Source organism: Ananas comosus, linkage group 4, assembly GCF_001540865.1.
Source record: "Ananas comosus cultivar F153 linkage group 4, ASM154086v1, whole genome shotgun sequence".
In the NCBI taxonomy this organism is placed as follows: Eukaryota; Viridiplantae; Streptophyta; class Magnoliopsida; order Poales; family Bromeliaceae; genus Ananas; species Ananas comosus.
Window position 1 is genome coordinate 10,428,082 of NC_033624.1, and position 6,231 is coordinate 10,434,312.

A 6,231-nucleotide genomic window follows, 5' to 3' on the forward strand; every position below is an offset into this window, starting at 1 on the left:
TCTCACCAGTAGATAGTAATGATCAAAATTTGCTAATAAAATGTATACAACAGGGAGGAAAGAGCAAGAAAAAAAAATAATTATAAACATCATGATCACTCAAAAAAAGCTGTCTTTACCGACGCTTTTTAAATAATATAACGACACACTAAAGCGTCCGGGGGTGTGGGTCGGTAAGTTCAGTGATGGAAGAAAAATGCCGACGCTTTTGCAAGCGTTGATCGGTAAACATGCCCGACACACAAAAGCCGATGCTTTTGTAAGCGTCGATAAACATGCCAAACGCACAAACGCATCGTCCTGTTTGTCGTTAATTCAAAACCACGAGAACATAAAAATTTGTTCGTCGACGCTCTATGGCGTCAACAAATGGTCGTTGGTAGAAAAATCATGTTACGATGCTCTAAAGTGCCGTCTTTTTTTTTATTAGTGATACTTTAAAGTGTGGGCAAAGTAGTAAGTTTCTGAGGCTACTTAGGGACGCTTTAGAGCATCGCCTATATCCTTCTTAGCGACGCATAAAAGCATTAGCATGTTAGTTAATATATTTTGTTATTTCTAAATAGTGACGCTTCAGTTTATCAACATATTAGCATTACCTCTAATCTCTCTCTCTCTCTCTCTCTCTCTCTCCAATCACCATCCATCGCCTTCCCAGCTCTTTACGACAGTAAAGAGGGTAACGCCTCATCCTCTTCTTGTCTTTTTTTTCTCTCGTTCTTTTTTTTTCCACTCTTCATCCCCCGTCCACCATCTCTGCGACCCTCCACGACGATAACGAAACCAGCGCCGCGTCCTCTTACTCCACCTTCGCCGTTGCAAATACCTACACCGGCGCAGGAGAAGGAGGACTCGAAGCGAGTGCAAGTGAGAACGGAGCTAAGAAAAAAAATATAGAAAATAAATAAAATAAAAAGAATAAAAAATAAAGAATAAAGTATAAAAAAATACTTTTTTGTACAAGAAAAATAAAGAATCAGAAAGAAAAGAAGAAAATGATTAAGATGCACTGTTTCAGAGGAACATTTGTCACGCCTCGGATTACACATTTTTCCGGGCACGCCGACAAATCCGCCGTATACAAAGAAATATTTTCTGTATACAAGCGATAGCTGTACCTGTACTTGTAATCATACAATACTACAAACAGTAATATAGAGCTGCTAAAAGAAAAATATGTATAAATAACATCGGTTCAAATACATACATAGTATCCTGGTACAAAAACACTCGCTCCGGCTAGGTACAACATCAGTATGTATAAGAACTAAAAACTACAACTACCTATAACTGGTATGTCTCTAGCTCAACAACAATACGGGAAGGGATCTAACTCGCGACTTCCTTTCCACGATCCGAATCAGCAACCGCAGCAGCCGAAGATAAAGGCTCTGTAAAAGGTTTCCAACAACTAGGCATGAGAACTACTACAAAAAGAAGTAGTTCTCGGTGGGTACCACTACCGACCTCAACGGTTCACCCACTAAGTCTACAGATATATGCTTAAAGATAGTAAAGGAAGCTAGAACAAATCTACAGCTATATGCCACTATACTATCACAATCCAACACTAACTATCTGTAGAAAAAGCAATCTCTGACCCAATCTCACTAGGGACTGTGAACACACCCGTCCCGCCTGTCGAAGCTACACTAACTGCCACTACGCAAGGTCGTCAGTAGAGAGCAAGTCCAAACAGGACAAACCGACATCAACGCAAAAGCACTAAGCTAGACTCAGGAGTGGCACTTATGGGCGCTACCCAACCGAGTATACAAGCGTGTCTCTGCCGAGCTCAATCAGGCTCTCACAGGCTATAATCAAAGTAGAAAGGTCTCACTGATCGAACAACCACAATCTACGTGCCCTCGGCACAATCTGATGCAAAAACTGCAAACTGGGTCCACCGTCAACCACAACGGCACCCGACAGTCCGAAACAGTCTGTACACTACTGTAAAAATACACTCGGCATCTCAGCACGAGCGTAAATGCATTCTATACTATTCTGGATATCCACCGCACACAAACTACAGTGATATAAACAAACTACGGCTCCTAGAGTTAAATTTGGTAGTTTGAGCAAATGACGATGTAGAATCGATAGTTTTTTCCTAAGTCAAGTCCATGTCCAACATGTATAATTTAGCTAATATTCTAAGCTCCAATTCAGATTTAAAACTATGAAAATCAGATAACCGAGTTACTAAACATGCTAAACAAAGCCAAAAACACATGCTATCAACATATAGGCTTAGGAGGTAATTTCGAGAATTACGGTAAGCATAACATTAACCCACCTGAAAACGCTAATCCGCGACGGCGAGAAGTCGAAAGAAGTGGAACCACGCGCTCGCCCGGCCTCCCAACGAAGCAACTACGACGTCCACGCACTCGAACGGCTCCCCGGCGCGACATCGACATCGATCCGAACTCCACCCGAAGCCTCCTCCTTGTGTACGGTCAAGGCTAGAGAGAGAGAGAAGAACCAGCCCAAAACCCTCCATCTTTGCCTCCCTACACGTATATAGAGGGAATTGGTAAGGGTGAGAACAACAAGGCAGCCAAAAGGCCAAACAGCCCCTCACCTACTGTCACGCCCCGCCCCGAGACCGCTACCAATTTGGTCCGGTTCGGGCACGCCGGACGGATACCGAACGGACAGCACCTCCCCTGTCCGCCCAAGGCTTAACACAGGATCATGTACAAAGAATTTGCCTAGGAATAATTCAATACATACACGATCCAACAAGGAGAAAAGCACAAAGGGTGCAATACAACAAGAGCAAGTAACACAAGTATACATACAAGTGCATAAAGAAAGATATTTCTAGCTATTACATCATATTCCACTTTTACATCTTTGATTACATTTACATTTTCATCATCACCAAAATGAATACATATTCCACTCACATGCATCTAGGTACAATGTACTCTCCAAAATACAACCACGTCACCTATGTACACGAGGGTACTCTAGTACAAAAGGAAAGCCACGACTAGCTAGCTAAGGCGCTACGCCCTTACCGCGATCCTCTCCCGGAACGCTCGCACTCGGCCCTGCAACAAGATGGGGTGAGAACTATATAAATATGTTCCCAGTGGGTTCAGCCGCCGACTCCGCCGATCTTCCCACTAGGTCTAAGCTGGCACAGATAGGTAGATAGATATATATAGAAATGAAACTACGTCTATACTATACTATGCCATCAAATGCAAGCAATGCATGGAATATCATCTAGCAACAAGCCTACTATCATGCTAGTATGGTTCAACAATGTAATGAATACGAATACAATATAGTTATGCAATCCACTATCATATACTATGTTTAACCATGGGATGGATAGAAATCCACTTATGCTATTCATGTCATTACCCCATCCACTAGGCTACCCCGCCTAAGATCTCAAATCTCATAAGTATTCACACTACAAGTCTAGTAGGTGAACAGGTGAAGAGCTACCCCGCTCTTCACCCCGACTGATATCTCAAATCTCACGGGTGAGGAGCTACCCCGCTCTTATCTCGCCCGTCTCACATCTCAAAGCCATAGGTGAAGAGCTACCCCGCTCTAATCTTATAGGTAATGAGCTACCCCGCTCAATTCTCATAAGTAATGAGCTACCCCGCTTAATCCTCATAGGGGAAGGGCTACCCCGCCCTTCGCCCCAACTCACTTCCTAGTCCAATGGGTGAGGAGCTACCCCGCTCGTATCCCACCCGGTGAGCTACCCCGCTCGTGAGCTACCCAGCTCATGTGACAACTTCGGAGTGCACTGCTTGTGTGGAGCGACCACCACAAGCTCAAAACAGACTTGTGAGTATGATCTAATCCTCGCCAACTGAGGATACCCTGTCAACTAAGTTAACAAACACTCGAAAATCCACCTATCCCTAGGTCCATGTCAAGTGTCTCAACCACACTAATCAACTCACACTAGGGAATTGAACTATCCCTATGTTTGATGCCATAGTGTCTCAATTACACTAATTCTCATGCAATATGCCACGATTAGGGAAACTCACCTATTCCCTATGCTCAATGCCATAAGTGTTTCTATTACACTAAGTTCCAATGCCACTCGTCATGTTAATATATTGTTTACATGCCACTCGTCCAAGTTATAGTGTTTTCTATACACTAGTTCGCATGTCACTAGTTTTCATCATCAAGTCCGAGTTCACCATTCTCTTATCACTATAGGATCTCATGTCACAAACCCTAATCCTCATGCATTCTAGATTTAAGTGTTAAGTCCATAATGCTACACAACTAGACATGCATGCAAGAAAATAGAAATGCGACTATACATACATCCTATAATGCATAAGAATAATATATATGATCAACCATTCTAACTCGGACATAGAAAAAAGCTCAGTTGCTTCGGGATGGACACCCCCCACCTTTTAATGCTACCAAGAGGCTAGGGTTCCGATTTCGTGATTTTTGGAAGCTTTCGCCGCGAGCTGCGGCAATTTGTACCGAAACAGGCCTTTTCTCGGATATCTTCACGTAGCCTCGTCGTATCGCCAAACCGACTTCGCCAAGGCGTCAGAATACCTATCAATTTGGTTTGTATAGGTTCAATTTAGATCAAAATCCCTCACAAGCAAAACCCCTCTTTTAATGCCCTAAGCTGTAACTATGCAAGAATCATCATTTGATCTTTAAATTCGAGTATCAATCATCTATTTAGCATCTAGAAGCTTCACTAAATCCATTTCTAGGGCATACGAATCATTCCTTAGCAATTCACCATTAGAGGTTCATGAAGCTTACCTCAAACACAAGCTTCTACTTAGACCAAGGAAGGAGAAGATGAAGATGGCTTCAACTCCAAGCTACTCTAATCTCCTCCAAGCTTGCTTCACCACCAAGCAACTCCAATTTTTCTCCTCCAATCCTCTCTTTGGTAGAGAGAAAGAGAGATCATAGAGACAGAGAGAAAGAAAGAAACTTACTCTCTCTCTCTCTCTCTCGGTTTGGGACAAAAAGGCAAAGGGTTCATATATATATATATATGCCCCCAAAACACTATTCACTTCAGTTTGTAGCTCAGGTACAGATACTTTTCGCCTGCCCTTCTGAATGTCCGTTTGAACTCAAATTTGGCAATCATGCTCGGTTTTACTTAACGAAAGAATTTTTAATCTTTTAGTTTCGACCCCGTTTGGTCACCGAAAGCTCTACTGAATTGTAATCTCTAGCAGATAGCAGTTCGATTTTTATTTTCCACCTTCCGGGTGTCAGAATGAGGTGAAACTTTAATTCTAGCCTCACAAAAATAATTCTGACATATCCTCTAGTTTTTATAATTTTCTGACACTGCATTTTTTGCTAAGTTTTCTGCCCCGTACCTCACAGAAAATTCTAAATCTTCTGTTTTCGCTCCGATTTCAGTACAGGTCATTTCCAACTTATACTTTACGCCCTTAAGTCCAATAAAAATAGTATCTCACACTATTTTTATTTATATTTATTTTTATATTAAAAATCCAGCATACTACATCCACCGTAACTTCATAATTTTAGAAGTTCGTACTTTACAATAGAAGTTCGGTACCTTACACCTACCCTGGTGTACCGGTACCAGGCCGATGCTGTACAGATACCCCGCAGCAGCCTTGACAACCCGTGAGTAGCAAACAGAAATTCTATACAGAGATACCGGTACTCCCCTGTGTGGTACCGGCGGTACTAAATGCTGAAAATCTGCAATTAGCAGATTTCAATGCTAAAAACATGCTCTCGCGTCGCAACGAGTTCGTTTTGCATCTATTTCGCACCAACGCGACTCAGACTTGTCCCGTCACTCTCCAGATGTGTCGATAAACCTCAAATGCTGTAATTCCACAGCTGCTGGCCACCAGGGATACTACAACATTACACTATTTTAAAGAAAAATTATGCTCTTCTAAATAAAAGTTGCATTCTTTGAATGAAACTTGCACTTTTTGGGCAAAAAGTATATTATTTCTTCTCCTCCACACTAAAACAAAGAGGAAAGAGGAAGAGAAAGATGAGAAATAGTGTAATTTTTATTCAAATAGTGCAACTTTCATTCAAAGAGTACAACTTATTCAAAAAAATTTTATTTTTTTCTCAAATAGTGTAAGGTTTTTTTAAAAAAAATAATGCAACGTTCCTCTGAAATAGTATAATTTCATCATCTTCTTCTTTTTTCTCTGATTCTTTATTTTTCTTGTAACTTATTTTCCCCCT